Source organism: Nannospalax galili, unplaced genomic scaffold (assembly GCF_000622305.1).
Source record: "Nannospalax galili isolate Female #2095 unplaced genomic scaffold, S.galili_v1.0 scaffold898, whole genome shotgun sequence".
Lineage (NCBI taxonomy): Eukaryota > Metazoa > Chordata > Mammalia > Rodentia > Spalacidae > Nannospalax > Nannospalax galili.
In genome coordinates, this window is record NW_008342399.1 from 1,909,715 (window position 1) to 1,931,223 (window position 21,509).

Here is a 21,509-nt window from a genome sequence, read left to right on the forward strand (position 1 = left end):
GAGAGGACAATTAGGTGTCTCTACTTTGTTTGAGGCAGGGTCTCTTTGTGGTTCATCAATATGTATGCCAAACAAGCCACCCTGTCCCTGCCTCCCCTCTTTCCTTAGAAGCACTGGTATTAGAGATGTGTGCTACTGAGCTAGCTTTTATATGGACTCATTCAAATTTAGGTCTTCATGCTTACACAGCAAACACTTTATTCACTGAGCCATCTCTCTCCTGTAGAAGGACTTCTTCAAATCAAGGTTTAGGAGAATTTTTTGTTGGTTGGCTGGAGACAGGGTCTCTAGTTGTAGCTCTGGCAATGTAGCTCAATGGCCTCAAACTTGTGGGAATTCTTCCTGCTTTAGCCTTTGAAGTCCTGGAATTATGAGTAAGCACCACCACACCCAGCATGAAATTTAATTGGAAGAGATAATTTGGCCAAGGAAGCTTATAATTCTACCATCATATTTAGATAAACTAGCAGTATTTAAGTCTATAGAAATTTGCCTTGCAATTTAGAATAAAAGAACAATTTATTGATACTGATTTTATAAATATCTCAATTACTCCTTTTGAACTGTAGCTAGAAGGCATCAAGTCTACACAAACCCCTCATTTTACAGAGGAAGCCTCTAAAATTGCAGCTTGATCACAGTCCATCCTTATTTGTTTGGAAACACTGTTTTTTGCTTAAAAAATGAAAGATAATGGTTACTTATTTGTACAATCTTTGAATCGAAGTATATTTAAATCTCAGATCTTACTATGCCCAGTAACAACAAGATTTAGAGAAGGTGAGAGTAGCGCAGGAGTTGAGACAAGTCGTTTCCACCTAGTACTCTGTCCTGAGTGAAAGGCTACCTCAGTGAGAGATAGCTTGCAAGAAAATATGCAATAAAGGTGAGAAAGCAGCCAGTATCAGCAGGGGACACCTGCACAGCAGATAGAAGAAAAAACGTGCACACAAATAAGTTAATTCAAGATAACAGTGGTGAGGGATGGAGAGATGGTTCAGTGGTTAAGAGCACTGCCTGATCTTCTCGAGGACCTGGGTTCAGTTCCAAGCACTCATAGGTGGGTAACAATCATCTTTAAGTCCAGTTCTAGGGGATTCAACACCCTCTTCTGGCTACCACAGGCCCTGCATGCATGTGGTGCACTTATATATATGCAGGCAAAGCAGTCATATGCATAAAATAAAAATAAATAAAAAATATTTTTAGAAGATAGCAGCGATAACTGCAGCAGAGAGAATAAAGCATGGGATGTGATAAGCAGTGCTGGCTGGACTGGAGGAATCCTCTAAGCCAGCCAATGATGTGCAAAAGTAAACCGTCAGGATAAAAACCTCTGCCAGGTGTGGGGGCATGCTCCTTTAATCCCAGCACTCTGCAGGAAGAGGCAGGCGGAGCTCTGTGAGTTTTAGTCCAGCCTGATCTACAGAGAGTTCTAGGTCAGCCAGGGCTACATAGATCCTGTCTCTAAAACAATGAAAATTCTCAAAAACAATAACAGCAAAATAAAAATCACATGTCAATAACTTCAATAATAAAGCCACACAATTATCTTAACAAAAGCCCTAAATAATATTTGAATAAATTCAACATTCAGTCTTTTAATTAATTAATTAATTAATTTAATTTTTGCCTCTGCCTCCCAAGTGCAGGGATTGCAGGCATGGGCCACCACGCCTGGCAACATTCAGTCTTAAAACACCTTAAAAATTGAGTTTTAGTGTTGATTTTTCTTGACATCAAAAATGGAAGAGGTTGGGGCTATTGACTCAGTAGTAAAGTACTTGCCCAGCAAGGTGCGGACCTTGGCTCCATCCCTAGCAATGTAAAAATAAAGAAAAGAAAAGAAGAGCAGAGCAGAAAAGAAAAGAAAACAATAGGGAGGTTGAAAAAGAAAAAAACTAAGAGAGTTTAAAATAAAGACTTGACTTTTTAAGGAAAGGGCCAAATCTAGCAAACATGTCCCTTTAAAAGATGAACAGAACAAATGTGCGCTTTGTTCATTTTAATGCTGAAAAAATTTGATATCACAGAAATGAGAAGTGGGGACTGGAGAGATGGCTCAGCAGTTAAGAGCACTGACTGCTCTTGCAGAGGACCTGGGTTTGGTTCCCAACACCTACATACCAATTAACAACCATCTGTATCTCCGGTTCCATGGGATCCTATACCCTCTTCTGGCCTCTAGGTACCCATATGATGCACATATATACATGTAGGCAAAACACTCTTATGCATAAAATAAAAATAATAATTTTTTAAAAGAGAGAAATGAGAAGTAAATGTTGGCAAAAAGGAAAACAAAAATGTTAAAGAAACATAAAACCCAAATTAAGCATCCCTATCCCTGTAAAATTGTTAGATAATAAAAGCATCCAATATATGAAAATAATGAAAACATATGTATTGTCTCTAAATACTAGTAATAACAAATTAGAAGGAATAAGTGAAAAAAGATCTTATTAGTAAACTGCTAAAAACTTTAATGAAAGATTAAAAAACACAAAATAACAAAAACAAGTGAATGGGAGGATTCCATCTGTGTCTAGGGGGTGCCATCATCCACACAGGGCACAGGCTTTCAAGTGTGGCTACTTTAGGTTTCCTCACACTTCTGCCACTAACCTCTCACCCATGCTCTTTCCAGAAGCATGGCAAAAAGGAAGATGACTCCCCAGTCTCTTGGAGTGCAAGGAGGAGGTGGTAGACACTGCAGCCCACGGGTTCTACTTCCAGGCATGAAAGTAACTCAAACAAGTCCCAAGGCGTAAGGAAATGGGCCTTGTTCTTAGGATTCTGCAGCATAGGAAATGAAGCTAAGCAGACTTTATTACATCTATGAGTCCACAGCCTTTTGCAAAGCATTTTATTGCACTTGTGGAAGCCATTGGCATTATGTTTAAATCATAATGGATGTGGATGATAGGCTAACTTCAAAACAATGGCATTGACAACTCTATCATATTTTCTCAGCTAAATACTTAGAATAAGACCTTTTCTAAACTGTCCCTTATCCTGGATGAAAATAAAATGTTAGCTAAAACATTTAAAAACAAAACAAACAAACAACAGAAGTGGATGCATAGACATAATTGTGCATATTTAAAAATATTTCTTAAATTATATGTAGTTTTAACATATTCCAATCAAAACCCAAAGAATGCTTCATAGAATTTGATGAAATGATTCAAAAAATGTTTGGCAAGTTAACTGAGCAAAATTATCAAATAGTATTTTTATTACATTTATTTATTTTTTTGTATTTTTGAGACAGGGTCTCCCTGTAGCCCCAGCTGGCCTGGAACTTGATATGTAGACTAGGCTGGCTTTGAACTCACAGAGGTCTGCCTGCCTCTGCCTCCCAAGTGCTGAGACTAAAGACTTGTGCCACCATGCCTGGGTACTCAAGTAGTATTTTTAAAGATAGTTTTAAATTAAAATTTTATTTGTATTTTATGTGTATGAGTGTTTTGCCTGTATTTATGTAAGTGCACATGTACATGCAATGCCCACAGAGGCCAGAAGAGGGTGTTGGATCCCCTGAAACTGGAGTTAAGGATGGTTGTCAGCCACCATGTAGGTGCTAGGAACTGAACCTGGGTCCTCTGGAAGACAGTAAATTCTCTTACCCACTGAGCCATGTCTCCGTCCCCTCACATAGTATTTTAATAGGGGCAATAAAAGAACAATAAGCAAGAATAATTCTTTCTAAATGCTAAATTTTTTTTTTTTTGGTCTTTTTGAGACAGGGTCTCCCTGTAGCCCCAGTTGTCCTGGAACTCACTATGTAGACCAGGCTGGGCTTGAACTCACAGAGATCGGCCTGCCTCTGCCTCCCAAGTGCTGGGATTAAAGGTGTGCACCACCACGTCCAGCTAAATACTAAAATTTTAAAGGAAATAAAGGAAAAGATATGAAAGTAAGAAAAGATGAAGCAGGGAGCTAGAGAGATGACTTGGTGCTTAACAGCACTGGCAGCTCTTGCAGAGCACTGGAGTTCAGCTCCCAGCACCCATATGTGGCTAACAACCATCAGTAATTCCAGTTCCAGGGGTCTGATGTGCTCTTATGGCCTCCACCTGTATTGCATGCATGTGATGCACTTACATACATGTAGGCAAAACACACATACACACACACACACACACAAGCACAAATTTAATTTTAAAAATGAAGTGAAGAATAATTGGATAACTTAGTTTGCATACAAATTTAACATAATGAACTCAGTTAAATCAAATAATTAGGAAAGGAACAGTCACTTAAGAAACAATAAGAAACCAGGTACAGATGAAGGGTAGTGGCCACACTTCTGGGATCCCAGCACTTGGAAGGCTGAGGCATGAGGATTGTGAATTTGAGGCCATCTCAGGCTACATAACAAGTTCATGGCCAGTATGGGCTACAAAGCTGACTTTGTATTAATTAATTAATTAATTAATTAATTTTATTTTGAGACGGGGTCTCCCTGTAGCCCCAGCTGGCCTGGAACTTCCTATGTAGTCCAGGCTGGCCTGTATCTCACAGAGCTCAACCTGCCTCTGCCTCTCAAGTGCTGGGATTAAAGGCATGCACTACCACCATGCCCAGCTCTTTTTTCTTTTTTGGACTCTGTCTTTAAAAAATTGCGGGGAGGGGATGGCGCTGGAGAGATGCCGCAGTGGTTAAGAGCACTAGCTGGTCTTATAGAGGACCCGGGTCAATTCCCAGCACCCACATGGTGGCTAACAACCATCCTTAACTCCAGTTCCAGTGGATCTGATGCCCTTTTCTGACCTCTCAGGCATTGCATGACACAGGTGCACTTACATACATGCAGGCAATACACTCATACACATAAAAATAATAAATTTTTTAAAAGTTTAAAAAGAGAAGAATCAGAGTCCCTGACTGAAGAGAAACTAATAAGGTAGAGTGACATTCTGGAGAAGCAGTTGCCAGATGACAGGAGTGACCTGCTGGACTCAAACAGTGATGATAAATGAGCATGAAGATTGTTTTAGTGGAATGTGTACTAGGCCCATGGGAGGGAAATCCCCTGGACAAATATATTTCTGAATGCCTAGAGAATGCAGATTGGTAGTTTTCCTAGTGTGGCTATTAAAGGAAATGTGACCTTATTACATAACCCCGTGCTTCTGTGGTCCGTGGGCTGTTCTCTGCTTGTTCCTTCATTTATTCACTCCACAAATACTTATTGGCTGTTGATTAGAACCTGGAGCTAGGCTAGATGCAGGGGTACAATGATGTTTAAAGATATGCCCTTCGGGACAAAACTACAGGAAGTTAAATATTAACAAATGTAATTGTAAGAAAATTTTAAAAAAGGAGAGGAAACAGTAATGAAAAAAAAAATAGAATATGGCTACGTGTGACTGCACAAACATTTAAAATGCCCATAAAATGAAAAAACATTTGAAGAAGGTAAGAAAGAAAGAAAAAAAGAGACTGAGGGAATTGCTTGCAGTAAATTTGACAGATGCAGTAATGAAATTCTGAATATGTTAGCCTTTAGACAAAGCAAAAGCCTAACACCAACCACTAGAGGAGAAAAGGACACCAACAGCATACAAATAAGAAAGCAACTTTAAAAAGCTCTTTCAGCAGCAAGTAAGTAAATTCACATAGAAAGTAATAATAGAGTAATAATAGCTCACATTTAACACATTTAAAGGTAAAAGGAAAATCATAATATTATGAATGAAGCCTTGGAAAAATACCAGGCATTGCCACTGTCAATGTAATAGATACAATATAGTAATCTAAAAAAGTGACTTAGTATTACCATTAAGAACATAATAATGTAAATTTCTTTTTGCAAATAAGAATAAATCAAATTTCAGTCTTAAAGGTAGTTACCATCTGGAATGCTTACTTTGTACCAGGCACTTTTTGCTTTGGAGGGTTTGGGTGTTGGTCATGGGGATTGAACTCAGTGTCTTGCATCTGCCAAGCTAGTGTGCTACCACTGAATTGTCTCCCCATCCCTCTTTTTGTATTTTTGAACTAGAGCCTCACTAAGTTCCTATGGTTGGACTAGAACTCACTTTGTAGCTGAGGCAGACTTTGAACTTATGATCTTCCTGCCTCAGTCTTCTGAATAGCTGAGATGATAGGCCTATACCATCAGGCCCATGTTACATTTTCAATATATATGAACGTATACATATATAAACTGACAATCTTCATAGCAAGCCTGTGAAGTAGGAACTTTTATTATCCTCATTTTACATACAAGGGTACTGAGGTGCACAAAGGTTGAATAAATCATTTACAATCAAGGACAGAGATGGAATTTGAAGCTAGGTAGTGTAGGTCCAGTGTCTGGATTCAATATTATCATATTGAGTTGCTTCAGTGAAAGGAAAAAAACTCTATGCATAAAAATGCTAGTACTGGGCACTTGGTAGGCAAAGGCAGGTGGATCTCTGTAAGATGGAGGCCAGCCTGGTATACATGGTGAGTTCTAGGCCTGCCGGGGCTACAGGGAGACCCTGTCTCAAAAAGACCAAAAAAAAAAAAAAAAAAGCTGGTAACATCACATTTATACTGCAATAAGAAAGGATATGGGGAAAATTAGATGTACTATAGTGTAAAAATTGTTAAATATGTTATGGATTATTCATTTCATAGTTGAAAACTGTTCAACCACAATTATGGTTAATTATTGCTTCCCTGGGATGCCAGGTTATGGGCCCTATATTTCTCAAAAGTGTTATTTGTTCTTTTGAGTCTTCCCTATGTTCCTACATATTTGAGTTATTCATGAGGATCAGGAAGTCCTGACCCACATGGATGCCTCACTGTGTTCTGCTGCAGTGGTCTGTGACTTCATATATTATGTCATTACTGAGGGTTGCTGGAATGAAAGCTCTTTAGGAGTATAAACTAACATCTTCCCTGGATACTTTAGACATACTTCTTTGATCTCATAGTTCCATCTTCATCTGCTATCAAGCATATTTTTATAAAGGGTTGGGAAGATTTAAGTAGATTTCTTTTGTTGTTAGTGTATTCTGTGTTACAAATGTTAGGAAATGAGTCTCAAAAATTATAAGCAATTTTTATGCAGAAGCAAAATTGAAACAGGAAGAAAACCACATAGTGTCATTTTGCATAAAATCTCTTCACATTTTTCCTGTAAGTTACAAAAATGATACATTCCATTTATTAGATGTCTACCATGTACCAGGAATTATGCCAAACTCACTAGACAATTTATTGCCTTTAATCCTGTATATAACCTTGTAAATTAGGTATTACTTATCATTTTACAGGTGAGAACACAGAAGCTTGGAGAAGGTGAGCAATTTGCCTCCAGTCACACAGTTTGTGTATAAAGAGCCAGGACTTAAACCTAGATCTGTCTGAACGTAGAAAACTATTAATCACACTCATCCTTCCTCTTTTGCCCTCAAACAATTTTTCAGTTACTTTCACTAATGTTTAGTTCTATGATGAAGTTCTAATTTTTGGCTCCAAATACCGTTATAGCTAGCTCCCTTGAAAATGAAGAGATAGCATAAATTAAAGTGAGTTGTGGCTTGCAATATTGAATATGGAGTTCTTTAAAGAGAAACCTGCCATACTGACCAAATGAGGAAGAAAAATAAGAGAACATGACAGTAGAAAATAGAACACCCTTTTAACAAATTTACATTCATTCACAAATATCCTTCCTAAAAAGGAATTCTACTTACAGTAAGAATTAGTGCTGATAGGGAATGAAACTTTGAAATTACCTAATATGTACTGAATTCAACTATAAATCTTCCAGAAGTATCTGAGTTTTCCTTCTTCCACTGGTTTACTCATACAAAGGGCAACCTCATACACGGGTCTGTCATTCATACTGAAGACTACTAGCTCAGACTGACTCTGCCTCCCCAGGGGTAAACTGCTATATTTCACAAGCTCCATCATGAGCAGCTTCCAGTCTTTCTCTTCCTACCCGCCCCCACCTTCCCTTTTTTTGAGACAGAGTCTCAGCAGCTCAGGACAGCCTTAAACTTGAGGTTCTCCTGTCTGTCTCCAGAGGTTGGGCCTACAGATGTGAACCACATTCAGCTGTGTTCTGAACTTTAGAATAAAAAAATTTCTCACAAAGAATTATTCTGAATCCATGGTGACAAGCAGCTACCATACCTGGTTTTAGTCCTGTTCAATCAAACACTTCAATAAACAGTTTCACAAGAAACACAGTCATCAATCTCCTACTTCTGAACCTTATCCAGAAAGGGACAGACAGCATGCCTGGGAGTGTTGCCCAATCAGCAGCAGTCTCACCTGAGCAACCGTACTTGAATAGATGTTGCTGACCTACTTTATAAGAGTCAACCAGTTCCCAAACCTTATGCTTCCCCCAAATGCTGAGGATGATCAGCTGTTTGTATCTGACTTGAATCTTTTACTATAACAAGCAACATTTGCCTTTGTCTTTTCATTTTAGACATTGAATGATGGTCTCTTTGTCTTTTGAAAGTTATGGAGGTTTTACTGAGATTGTTTTGAATACTCTTAGTTGACAGTATTCCAGGTGACCATTAGGCCAACAGCTGTACTCACTGGGCACCTTGTGCCCAAATCCTATTTACTCTCTAGGTATGCTGCCAAGTGACCTAGGTACAATAAGCTGGTCTGTACTGTTTCACTGAGTTCTTATTGCTGAACTCATTTTGTCATTCTAAGATTTGTAGACAAATAGGTCTTTGTTTAGGTGTAGGTTTTGTATAAAGCAATTAGACCTTTTGGGTTAATGATGCACCATATGGTAAATAATTAGATGGAGGTCTTTGTGAAACATAACTACACCATTTGTTTTGGAGGTAGGCATTTGATTCCTTCTAAACTATTAGCCTACTTATTCTCCTGTTTCTTGCCTCACTTTTGCTACTGTTTTCTCTATATACAGTCTTCTTGAGTTTTTGTTTTCAGTTGTTTCTTTCTATGGAATATATAAGAGAGCATTCTATAAGGATGATGTGGAAATATGGGCCTCATAGGTTTCCAACCACATTAAGTAAGCCTTGAGGGCTAATGGTGGGAGTCCATTACAACAGTAATCAATTGTTAGATAGAAGAGGAGTCTTGGTCTAGAAACCAACCATAAAACCTTCTTGAGGCCCTTTTTATGCAGCCAAGGATATACCGGTTTGATGCCTGTCTGGTTCCTTCACATCTCTACTTGGTTAGAGCTTCTTAACATTCATCAAAACCTCACACTAAACTGACACTGTATTCTCTTTTTCCTTATGTGTTATGAGTTTATGTCTCCCTCCTGCTGGAAGAGCTTCTGTTTCTTTCAAGATGCACTATAATTTAAAGGCTGGGGCTGCACTCAGTGGTAGAGTACTTGTTCTGATTGCATGATTCCCTAGGTTCAGTCCCCACTACTACCAAAAAAATGAAAAGAAGTACTATAACTTAAAATCTTGGGTAAGTGGCATAAGGAAAAATGGATCTGAAAAAAAAGGGGAAAATTGATTTAGAATAATAATCATATTTGACATGTCTAAATCTTTAATATCTTTAAGGGGAAATAAAAAAAAGAAGAAATACCAGTCAATAGTCATCTTCTTTAATTGATGTGCTGGATAGCTTTAGTGTCAACTGGATACACCTGGGTTGAGGGATCCTCAATTGGGGAATTGCTTCTATTGGACTGGCCTGTGGCCATGTCTGAGGGGCATCTTCTTGATGAGTGATGTAGGAGGGCCCAGCCAACTGTGAGTGGTGCTTCCCCTGGGCAGGTGGGCCTGAATTGCATAAGAAAGCAGGCTGAGAAAGCAAGTAAGAGTGTTTCTCCATGGCCTGAGCTCGAGCTCCTGCCTCCAGATTCCTGTCCTGAGTTCCTACCTTGGGCTCCCTGATAAACTGTGACCCAGGAGATGTAAGATAAATAAACCCTTTCCTCCCCAAGTTGGTAGTGGTCAGAGTATTTTGTCACAGCAATGAAGAAACAAACTAAGACAGAAATTGGTACCAGAGAGTTGGGCACTGCTGTGATAGGCCTGACGCAGTTGTTTTGGGGAGGACTGTGGAAGTGTTTGGAACTTTGGGCTGGAAAAGCCATTGAGTGCTCAGAGTTTGTTCCTGTGAAGCTTGGAACAGTTATACTGAAAGAATGTAGATGATGGAGGCCTGCCTTGTGAAATTTCAAAGGGAAGCGGAGACTATCAGTGCTGTTTGTGTGATATTTTGAATTAAGAATCTGTGGGTTCTGGTCAGCTGGGGCTGAAGAATCAGCTGTGATTAAGTAGAGACCAGAACCTGAAGTAAAACTTTTGCTTTACTGGGACAATTGATGCTGGTTAGCTGGGGCTGAAAAAACAGCTATAAGTAACTAGAGGCCAGCATCACTGTGGTGAAGTCTTCTGGGAGGTATTTCCTCAGGGTCAGCACACAGAGGGGACCCGAGCCTCTGTCTCAAGCTAGAAGCAGGACTCGGTAATGTGTAAGAGTCTCTTTCATGGTTCTGGTGTTGAAAGTGTGAAGGGGTCACAGAGGGCAGCTGAGGCTTGGCACTCTCAGAGGCCAGGAAAGGCCATAGGTGAAAGTACAGCTTCAGTTGCAGTGAAGACCCCAGAATTGAAGGGGTCATGGAGAGAATGTGAGGCTTTGCACCGCAAGAGGCAAGAGGCTATTGGTGAAGGTGTAGCCTCAGTTTCAGTGGAGACCCTGCTTTTTGGAGATGCCAGGACCATGGGATGACCACCAACAACAGCAGTAGGTATGGAATGGAGCTGGCCTGGAGGCCAGAAGATCATGAGTGAATCCCAGATGTCCAGCCTTGAGCTACTTTGCTGGACTTTGGTTTTGCTTAGGTGTGCCCAATTCTTCCCTTTGAAATAAGACAGTACTTGTTTTGGATTTTACAGAAGCCCACCCACAGTTAAGAGACTTTTATAAGAGACGATGGACTTTTTTTTCTAAATTATTTTATGTGTGTGAATGTATTGCCTGCATGTATGTGAGTGCACCCATGTTGTGCAGTGCCATGGAGGTCAGAGGAGGGCTTCGGATTCCCCTGGAAATGGAATTAAGGATGGTTTGTAGCTGCCATTTGGGTGCTGGGAATCAAACCCGGGTTCTTTGCAAGAGCAGTCAGTGCTCTTAACCGCTGAGCCAACTCTCCAGCCCCAAGAGATGATGGACTTTTAAGTGTTTGGATTTTTTTAAGGACTGTGGGGCTTTTATGGTTGTACTGTCTTATGTTGTGATATTAATGTTAACATCATATCTTGGGGACAAGAATTGGAAAGGTTATGGTTTAACAGTGATGTGCTTGTGTGTCAAGTTGACAAGGGGTCAATTGTGCTGGATAGCTTTAATGTCAACTTGACACACCCGGGTTGAGGAAGCCTCAATTGGGGAATTTCCTCTATTGGACTGGCCTGTGGCCATGTCTGATGGGCATCTTCTTGATGAGTGATATGGGAGGGCCCAGCCCACTGTGGGTGGTGCTACCCCTGGGCAGGTGGGCCTGTGTTGCATAAGAAAGCAGGTTGAACGGGACCAGGGGAGCAAGCCAGTAAGCAGCATTCCTCCATGGCCTGAGCTCCAGCTCCTGCCTCCAGGTTCCTGCCCTGAGTTCCTACCTTGGGCTCCTGATGAACTGTGACCCAGGAGATGTAAGATAAATAAACCCTTTCCTCCCCAAGTTGGTAGTGGTCAGAGTGTTTTGTCACAGCAATGGAGAAACAAACTAGGACAATTAGTATGCTAAGCTCTCAAGAAATAATTCTAATACCAAGAGAATCTTGGTTTTTCAGCTTTTTTTTCAATATATATTTTTTTATTGAATTTTTGTGTATTTTATACAATATATCTTAATCATATTTAGACCCCCCTCTCCTATCTGCACCCCCAATAGCCCCCCTCTCCGGATCTCATGTATTCTGTCATAGTTGTTAAGGCCTGTTGAGTCAAGTTCTTGAACCCAGGTGTCTCTCGGTGTGAGCTCTTCCACTGGCACCCGGTCAGTCTATCTAAGAGCATCACTCTCTTAAAGGAGCCCAACTCTCCCTCACCCAGCAGTGATCAGCTGCCAATAGTTCCTCAGCTAAGCTTGGGGCTTCTTATCCATTTCCCCACTTCTCTGCTGGATTTTTGTCTGATTCGAGTTTGGGTGGGTCTTGTGGGTGCTGTCACCATTGCTGTAAATATAGCTTTTCAAAACCTAGTTTCTCAATCTCTTCCTAGAAACTCAAAAGAAGTGGGTGCTAGGGCAGCCAAATTTTTTTTTAACTAAAATTTCTAAAAATATGATATGACCTTAAACTCAGTGACCTTTTTCCTTCAAGTATAATGAAGAAGCTCATTTTCTGAGTCCGTCAAATGAGACTGGGTAATAGGCCTGTTTTGTTAATTACTGCGTCAAATTAAATGCAAAGTAAGAACCCCGCAGACCATGTCTTCCTCTGTACACCAATACATAAACTTCTGCTGATAGACTAGAACTGCTTAAAACCTACCAGAGACTACAGGTGTCTTTAGCCAAGGAGGACTAGTGGCAGATCTGTTGGCTTTTTTGTTTTTTGTTTTTTGTTTTTTTTTTCTCTTGTAAGTCCCTGACAACACAGACTCACTTCACCTGTTGTCAGAAAGACACTGCTAAGCAGAGAGGGCGAGGGAGGAACTCCTAGGATACCAGTTCAGAAAGGTGTAAAGTTGAAATCAAGTGTCTTGATACCAGTCAGAAGCACCTAGCAAATTCCATGGAGCATTTCTTGATTAAAATTATGGAAGCAGACCCAAGGTCAGTTGTTTTTAACACCTTTGTCAACCACCTGGCTTTACACTGGAGTTCTTTATCTCCTTTTTTAAATAAGCAATAACCCCAAATGCCAACTGAGTGGAATAGGAACAATGATTGAAATGAATTAGAGTGCTGTAAGACATTATTGAAAAGTGGGGCAAAATGAATAGTATAGACAAATGTGCTGTTCAGTTTCAAATGCATAGCAGCTTTAAGATATAATCTTCATATCACATAACCTACCCATGTATTCATTTTTCTATGGCAATTTTCCTTTGTATTTAGTTCCCATTAAATGTTTGTTCAGTTAAAAAAACACAAAAACAAAAAACTAGTTTCTTTCTTTTTTTCTACTCAGCTTTATCCAATCTTTTAAATCAACTATGTTTTTTTCAGGGAATGAACAATTATATTGTAAAATTTCTAGGTCACAGGCTAAATTAAAAATTCTGGTCTAGACCCGAATAAGGGCCATCTGAAAACATTTCCTAAACTTTCAGAATTCAGGAAGAAAACTGTTACATAATTCAGTATTTTGTTATATACTTTCTTTTTTAAAAATTACATTTATCTATTTGTGTGTGAGGTGGGAGGGTAGGGGAGTGAGGAGGTACATGTGCGTGACTTGGTGAGTGTAGAGGCCAGAAGACAACTTGGGGGGAGTTGGTTTCCTTTCTCCACCATGTTTATCCCGGAGATCAAACTCAGGTCATCAGGCTAGGCAGCAAGCACCTTTCCCCACTGAGCCATTGCTCCAAACTTGTACCTGGTTTCTTCTTCTACAGTGCAGTACCAACTAATTCAGCTGTTAGCTTCTAAGCAGAAAGATAGAAAATAAAAGATTTAAATCGCCCAGTTACATAAAAATTTAGCAATTAAAACAGCAATGTAAGTTTTAAAATTGATGGCAATAATGTTTAAAGAGATTTTTTTTTACTTACATGAGGGTAATAATGAATTTTAAAAAAATTATTTAATAACTACTTGATTAGAAGAAGCATTTCATTACAGCGTTAACATATTCCATAACAATTTCCAGAGCAAAAATGCATCTCTTTCAAAATTGGCTGTAAATTTTTCAGTTCACAATTGAGCTAATACAGTTATACAATATTGAACTCAGTATAAACCCTGTAAGACATAAAATTGAATTAGGCTTTAACCTTTAAAAAAGATCTGCATTTCACTTTAACATATACTGTTTCATACAGAAAAACTCATTTTTAATGCTACTAACACTTAGATGTTTGCACATGCATCTCTAATCTCTATGTATCTGATTATTACTAGTCACAGTTGGTTTCTTTCTGAGATCCTTGGCACCTGAGCATGTATATAAAATCATTAGGCAGATTTCAATGGTAATGTGTTTCACCTCTACTAATTAACATGAAACAAAATTTTATGCTTCTTCCTCAAATATAACTCATTTAAAAATTTGATTTTTTTGTGTGTGTATTTCATACAGAACATCCCAAACAATCTTATTCATCTATATACCCACATCCTAAATGGCACCCTCCCATAGTCCCCCCTCCCCCCACTGGAGCCCATATACTCTATAATCCCTGTTACTGTCCACTGTGTTGTTGGCACCCCCAGCCATTCTCCAGTGCCTGTCCATCCTCTGAATCTAGTCAGCCTATCTAGAGTTCCTTGTTTTAGGGAGATCAGCTCTTCCTCATCTAGCAGCAATCAGTTGCCAATATTCCTTTAGATAAGATTGGGGTCTGCTGATCATTTTCCCAGTTCTATTCTGGGTTACTGTCTGGGAGTAGAGACATTTTTTAAAGGGAAAATTTTTTAAAAGCTTCAGATTGCAAAGAAAAGGGAGATGAATAAATGGCCTTCAAGAACTATTCAAGGGGCTGGAGAGATGGCTCAGCAGTTAAGAGCGCTGGCTGCTTTTGCAGAGGACCTGGGTTTGATTCCTAGTACTCACATGGTGGCTAACAACCATCCATAGTTCCAGTTCCAGGGAATCTGATGCCCTCTTTTGTCCTCCATGGGCATTGCATGACATGTGCACACTTACATATGCACAGGCAAAACACTCATACATATAAAATATAAATAAAGCCAGATGTGGTGGCACATGCCTTTAATCCCAGCACTCAGGAGACAGGCAGGTGGATCTGTGTTCAAGGCCAGCCTGGTCTACATAGTGAGTTCCTTGCCAGCTTAGGCTACAAGGAGGTCCTGTCTCAAATGACTAAAATAAATAATTTTTAAAAAGGAAATATCCAAGTAGGGCTGGAGAGATGGCTCAGTGGTTAAGAGCACTGACTGCTCTTATAGAGGACCTGGGTTTGGTTCTCAGCATCCACATGATAGCTCCATGGCAGCTGCAGGGAATCTGATGCTCTCTTCTAGCATCTGTGGGCTCTGCATACACACAGTGCACTTATTATGCAGGCAAAACACTCATAAAAAATAAAATATAACAAGTATTCAAGAAGCTAATGTAAACTCATAGCTAATATTAATGACTGTATTTTCTTGTAAATGAGCTCAACCACAGAACAGGAAATTTAATGATAAAAAATTGAAATGTAAAATTGCCAATTTAGAAAATATTCAATATGGGCTGGAGAGATGGCTCAGCAGTTAAGAACACTGGCTATTCTTGCAGAAGACCTGGGTTCGAATCCCAGCACCCACATGGCAGCTAACAACTATAACTAAAGTTCTAGGGGATCCGACACCCTCTTCTGTCCTCTGTGGGCATCGCATGACACAGGTACATGCAAGCAATACAGACATTCACATAAAAAATAAATTTAAAAAATTCTCTAAAAATTAGGACATGAGGACAAAGATACTTGTAGTTATTGCAAGGACAGTGGTACTATAAAGAATGACTGTTGTTCATTGGTTAAATGACAGAAAGGCAACTATGCAAAATCTGTCCATTGATGATACTCCAAGGAAGATATGAGATCCTCATACTCCCTTTCTTCCTCTAAATTCTCAAAGGAACCAATACAGTTTTTCAGGCTTTTGTTTCTGTTTTTGTTTTTTGCTATAAGAAAAATTATATCTACCATTAATCTCTTTACTATAGAATATCATATTCCACAGATTAAAATATTAGTTATTTGAAGAGTAAGGAATACTTTCAGAATGAAAAAGAGAAAAATTTTATCTTGGAATAAAAATGACTGGTTGTGCTAAATGACAAAAGAGAATAAAAGACAAATTTTGAACTACACAATAAATTGCAGAAGACTTAAGGAAATGTAAGATTTATTTGCCTTAGATTATTAGAAACACTCAAATATTAAAAATTTATAAGGTGTCCAAGTCCTTTCCTAATTCTTAACGTATGATTGTTACTTTGGGATTGATATTAAAAGGACACCCATTCCTTCTCTAGAATAAAATTTTTGCACATGTAATACGTAGGGTGTTACTTTGCAAACTGGCAGACAAAATACCCTGCAAAAGGATTACTTTAAATTTCAGAGAGTTGAACATGATGCTGCGCCTCTGTAATTCAAGCATTTGAGGCTATCAGGAGGACTACTAGTTTGAGGCCAGCCTGGACATTAAAAATTCCCCAAATTTTCTCAGATATGATAGTTAATAAAAAAAAAATATATATATATATTATGTGAGGTTCAGGAAATCACTAAAGAATTAATTGTGCTTCCAGAATCCTTCCTGATGAACAACAACAACAAAACCCCTCCATAAATAGAGGCTGATTAAGTAGAACAAATCCCTGTAAAATCTTCATGATAAAGTTGGATCAGGCTTCAGGGGTCCTAATTCACCAAGGTGCATACTGAAGACTGTTGCCTACTTAAAGGCTATGCTTTAAGTCCATAGTCAAACCTTAGTTTTCTTGTCTCAAAACAGTTAACTTCTGGGGTTTTTTGTTTTGTTTTACTTTTTTTGAGACAGGGTCTCCCAGTAGCCCCAGCTGGCCTGGAACTCACTCTGTAGAACAGTCTGGTCTTGAACTCACTGAGATCCACTTGCCTCTATCTCCCAAGTGCTGAAATTAAAGGCGTGTTGCCACCACACTGGGCACAGACTGCTACTGTTAAAACAGCTTCAGATCTTATACAGAGACCCTGCTTCAAAAAGACAAAAAATCTGATTTGAAATTCTTGGCATTTTAACTTCATCAATAATTTTATATCAGTGAATTATAGAATATACTTTTTCTCACATTATCAGCCACTGGTGAGATTCTTTTATTCAAGAAACTCTGTTTCATTTACCAAATGAAGAAGACTCTTCTGATGGTATATCTGTAGTTCATGTCCAGAACAGAATTGGGGGAATTTAGTACCACCTGCAATCTTAATGTTGTTCTTCAATTCCTATGTGTTGACAATATTGTTTGCTGACTTTTCTTATATTTTAAAAATAAGACTAGTGTACTAAGCATGGTATAATTCTAACACTTGGAAGGTGGAGGCAGGAATATAGCAAGTTCATGGCCAGCCTGGACTACGTAGAGAGAGCCTCATTTTTATTTTAAAGACAGACAAAATAGCCTGCGCTAAATAGAAATGATCCTATGAAATGGGGAGAGAAAAGACAAATAAACCAGTGGAACAACACAGAGCCTGTTTAAAAAAAAACTCATATATGAATATGGTCAAGTGATCTTCAATAGAGTATCAAGATTTCACATGGGAAGATATAATCTCTCAACAAATGTTATTGTTAAAACTGAATATCCACACACAAAAGGATGAAGTTAGATTTCTGTCTTATACCATATATAAAAGTTAACTCAAGATGAATTAAAGACCCTGAAGATCCAGAACTATCAAATTTCCAAAAAGAGAAATTTCAAGATCTTAGATTTTGTAATAATTTCTTGAATACAGCTGATTACAGCAAAAACAGATACATGAGATTATATCAAACCTTAAAAATTTGATTATCAGCCGGGTGTGCTGTCAGACACCTTTAGTTCTAGCACTTGGGAGGCAGAGGCAGGCAGATCTCTGTGAGTTCAAGGCCAGCCTGGTCTACAGAGTGAGTTCCAGGCCAGTTGGGGCTGCAGGGAGACCCTGTCTCCAAAAAAAAAAAAAAAAAAAAAACTCTGGAACTCACAGAGATCAACCTGCCTCTGCCTCCCAAGTGCTGGGATTTAAGGTGTGAGCTACAAAGTTCAAACCCCCAATTTTTTTTTGATTATCAGAGGACATTACAGAATTCAAGGAGTTGGAGAAAGTATTTATAAACCATATCTATACATAGAAAGTGTATGAAGAACTTAGACAATTTAACAGCAAAACCTGAAACATGGTAAACAATGAAGATGTTTCAAAACAATGAAAACATGGTAAAGAATGGAGATGATCATGAAGATAAATCCAAACACAGAACAAACATTAAAAGATGCTCAGCATCACTAACCAGGGAGAACTGCAAGTCCAAATCAGAGCTAGAGATCACCTCCTGTCTGTTAGGATAGCAAATATTGAAAGAAACCCAGAAGAGTGTTGGGGAAGATATGGGAAAATTAGTACACTGCTACAATTATAGTCTTGAGGTTCTTCAGAACATTAAAAACCCAATCAGTGTATGATCCAATGATCTTCTGCATATGTATTAAAAGAATTAAAAGCAATATTTCAAAGAGATATTTTACATATCTATGTTCATAGCAGCATTATTCATAACTGAAAGGTAGAGGCAAGCTAAATGTCCATCAGTAGATGAATGGATTAAAAAGTGGTATACACCCCCCACATGTTTGTGCTGTGTATACATGCATGAATATGAATGTTTCATTTAAAAAATTTTTATGTGTATGAGTGGTTTGCCTGCATGTGTGTAAGTGCACCCGTGTTGTGCAAAGCCTGTGGTAGTCAGAAGAGGTCATTGGATACCCTGGAACTGGAGTTACAGACAGTTGTTAGCTGCCATGTGGGTGCTGGGACTCAAACCTGGGTTCTCTGGAAGAACAAGTATTCTTAACTGCTGAGCCATCTCTCCAGCTCCACAAATGTTAATATAGAGCTGAAAAGGGAAGGAAATTTTGCCACAAGCTGCAACATGAATGCACATTGATGACATTATGTTATGTAAAATAAAGCAGACACCCAACAGACAAATACTGTATGATCCTGCCAACAAAAGGTGTCTAATGCTGTCAAATTCATAGGAAAAAAAGTTAGAATGGTGGTTTCTAGGAACTAAGGAGAGGGGGAAAGGAGAATTGTTCTTTAAGGGGAATAGAGTCACAGATTTGCAAGATGAAAAAGTTCTGGAGATATGTTTTACAACATTGTGAATATACTTGATGCTACTGAACTCTACACTTAAAATGATTAAGATGGTAATTTATAGGTTATATGGTTTTTATTACAATAAAATCAGGCTTGTTATATAAATAGCATATTTTCTCTTGTAAAATCCAATTCCTTACCAAGTTGATTAAATTATACAAATAGCTATGGTTTTCTTTAGGATATTTCAAGTTAGAAAAATATAAGAATAAATATATAAACTAATAGCTGGTATACTTTTAAAACAATTATGTATACTGTGATAGAAAAAGATATTTTAAAATCTTGGGTACTGTTTAAAAAGTAAATAATAGATTCATTAATTATCCAACACCTTGATTATGCTTAAAATAATTGCTGTAATAAAGGCAGAGGCAATAAAAGAGAAATATAGACACTAGTATACTGTAGTCTAGATAATAAATACTTCAGAAGTGGTTTTGAAATATTTTAACAGTATAGTACACATTAACCTGATTGTCTAAAGTCCATACACAAGAACTTCATATCAACAAACCTAACAAAATGATTAAAAAATCCATGGGATGGTAATTAAAAGTACCAGACTGGTAGAACTAACTTTCTTGGATGTTTAACAGTCATACTCTGAGGCCTATATTAATTTGGTCAGAGGGACTTAATGGACAGTTTGTGCTCTTTGCCCTCCAAGGTCTACTAAGTTCCAGGGGACTATGGAGCATTTCTTAAAATGTCCTGTAACTGTGGTGAGGCACCTGTCCTCCTGATTAAGGAGGCCATGGAGACCCGATCAGATGGACTTGAACCTGTGTCCAGTCTACAAAGAGGAGGGTCAACACAGAGGAAACATTTCCTCCATGCTTCCAAGTGAAGCCATCCATGGTTGAGCAGGAACTTTGACTTATCTTCACATAGATTGAACTGGTAGAGGAAAGGAGCCAGGGGCTTCTCCTAAGCCAGTGTGACCCCTGAGGAACAGCTCTTCAAACAACCTCAAGAGTAAAAATAAATTGGTTTATCTGGGCCAACTGCATGGTCTTAAACACCCAAAAGGAAAGTATAACCAAAGATTAAAGGGATCAATATAATTCTTTAAGAGTCCATGTATATAAGCTAAAGGCTACATAACAAGAAACAATGCCAGACAGGAGATACCTTGCTTTGAGTTGTTGGCCAGGGTAGCCCAAGAGACTCCCAGACAGTAAACCAGCATAGAACCAGGAAAATGAACAGCAGACCCCAATCTTAGCTAAAAGAATATTGGTAACAGCTTGCTGCTAGATGAGGAAGAGCTGGTCTTCAAAAAACTATAGTTAGGCTGACTAGACTTAGCAGATGGATAAGCACTAGGGAATGGCTGGGGGCACTGACAGCACAGTGGACAGTAACAGAGATGACAAGCATATGGGTTTCAGTGGGGGGCACTTGAGATGTGGGTATATTAGATGAATAAGATTGTTTGGGATGTTCTGTGTGAAATACAAAAAAATCAATAAAATAGTTATATTTGAGGAAGAAGCATAAAAATTTGCTTCATGTTAATTAGTAAATGTGAAAAACATTACCATTGAAAGCTACCTGATGACTTTATAGCCATGCTCAGGTGCCAAGGCTCTCAGAAAGTAACTGGCTGACTAGTAATAATCAGATATATAGAGATTAGAGATGCATGTGCAAACATCTAAGTGTTAGTTGCATTAAAAATGAGTTTTTCTGGCTGGGTGTGGTGGTGCATGCCTTTAGTCCTAGCACTTGGGAGGCAGAGGCAGGCAGATCTCTGTGAATTCAAGGCCAGCCTGGTACATAGCAAGTTCTAGGTCAGCTGAGGCTACAGGGAAACCCTATCATTAAAAAAGCCCCCCCCCCAACTAGATCTTATGGCACTACATGAAGTCCAAATTGATACCTGCCAAGATTTTCCATGAGATATTTCACTACAGTAGGGACAATTTACCACAATATTAAACGATGTCTAGAAAACTCTAGTGCATCAGAGGGCATGGCAAGTTCAGGTTTTAAATTAAGCTGAAAATACTGTAGATGTCAGTCATAGATCCTGTCAGCATTCCCAAGTAGATTTCATACAATTAAATCCTTATGGTTTATGAGGTATACTAACGTTAGGAAATTTATTTTCTAAATAGGTTGAATCAGTTCTCTGCCATAAGTCCACAGCACCCACAGTGGCAAGACAAAAACAAAACAGCACAATTAGATTTTTGTGTTGTTTACTTAGAATGTTCCCATTTTCTATCTAGTGATACAGAAACACATTTCTGTAACATTTAATTAGAATGTTTATTCATAAATTAAAGCTTTGTAGCCCTTTTCTCATTACTTATAAACTTTATTGTCCTTATCTCTTTAAAACTTCTGAAAAAATGGAAAGGCAACTGAACCCAGCTGAGAAGTTATATCCATTGGATATGAGAAACTGAGGTTTTTAGAGTGCACCCCCAAACAAGTGGTTCATAGAAATTGGCTTTTAACTAAAGAAGCCTCAAACATGGCAAGGA

The 21,509-nt window shown here is 38.6% G+C and overlaps 1 protein-coding gene across 1 annotated transcript in view; it reads left to right on the forward strand.

The window, feature by feature from the left end:
• The window catches only part of Znf366 (zinc finger protein 366), a 390,083-nt gene that overhangs the window by 12,182 nt on the left and 356,392 nt on the right, over positions 1 to 21,509 (forward strand). The window lies entirely within an intron of this gene.